The sequence below is a fragment of the Phaethon lepturus genome, unplaced genomic scaffold (genome assembly GCF_000687285.1).
Source record: "Phaethon lepturus isolate BGI_N335 unplaced genomic scaffold, ASM68728v1 scaffold31651, whole genome shotgun sequence".
Classification (NCBI taxonomy): domain Eukaryota; kingdom Metazoa; phylum Chordata; class Aves; order Phaethontiformes; family Phaethontidae; genus Phaethon; species Phaethon lepturus.
The window spans coordinates 7952-9043 of record NW_010517503.1 but is presented as its reverse complement, the minus strand read 5'-3'; the positions used below and the strand labels follow the sequence as shown (position 1 = coordinate 9043).

The window sequence follows — 1092 nt, the reverse complement described above, 5'->3', positions numbered from 1 at the left end:
GCCCAGCCTGCCTCGCTTCCAGCTCAAGCTCATCCCGGCTCAAATCTCATCCCGGCTCAAGCCAGCCGCATCCTGGTGGCGTTTGCAGCAGCAGTCGCACGCTGCTGCGTGATCGGGCCCTGCCTTGGGAGCAGGGGGGTCCTCAAATCTTGCACCCCTTCATCTGTGGTCCTGCTTAAAACACAGCAGCGTAAATCACAGCTTCCCTAAGCTGCCAGGTTTGCAGGGTAAAGAGCGTGCTGTGATCCGTCCAAGCAGCTGGCAAACAAGGCCAGGAAGATCATGGCTCCCTCCACAGAGCCTGCATTCCTCTTGGACTGTTCAGCTCTGGGGGTAGGAACAACTTGGATGCCCAAAAAGTGTTTTTTTCCCCTAGAGCAGTGGCTTTCTGGGCGGTTTTTCCACGTTGCTTGCAATGCCGGGCTGCCCTTGGATGGGAGCTCTGGGGCTGGGATTAACCCTGGGCCGGGTCTTCTCTCTCCTCGACCTCAAGCCCAGCAGGAGCGCCCGGTGTCCGCTTGCCCCCCGTTGTGCACGTCTGTCCCAAGGATGCTAGGCAAAGTGGGGGACGCAGCAAAACCTCCTTCCTCTCCTCGCTCAAACTGAGCCTCAGGCACAAAGGTCTTGCTCTGTCCTCAAACCACCCGTGAAGGCTGAAACACCTGAGAAGACTCTCCCAGCACCACTCACGCTGCCACCCCATCCCTGTACCCCACACCCCGCCGGCCACTCTGCCTACGGCACGGCTGCACGGCCCGGCAGCCCTTGGAGGGCTGGCCAGCTTGCTCGCGAAACGCCGCCAGTAGCCGCGCAGCACGTGTGCCCGCAGACGGAGGGACAAGCCACACGTGGCTGCAGACCACCCGCACCTGCCTCCGCGTCGTGCTCCCCGTGTGCGTACGCCCACACAAGCAGCACGGGCGCACGCGCGTGTGCGCCTGCAGCTAGAGATGCAGATAAGACAGCTATCGAAATATGCTATATATACCTACAACCCACTCCGCTGCCGGCACGCTGGCATGACAGGGAGCCAGAGGCCCTCCAGGCGCTGGCAGGGCTCCACTGGGGCCGGGGCCGGGGTGTAGAGGAGCC

The 1092-nt window shown here is 62.2% G+C and overlaps 1 protein-coding gene across 1 annotated transcript in view; it reads right to left on the bottom strand.

The window, feature by feature from the left end:
* The window catches only part of SRL (sarcalumenin), a gene marked incomplete at its 5' end in the record, with an annotated part of 13705 nt that overhangs the window by 6504 nt on the left and 6109 nt on the right, over positions 1-1092 (bottom strand). The gene's annotated exons all lie outside the window — the stretch shown is intronic.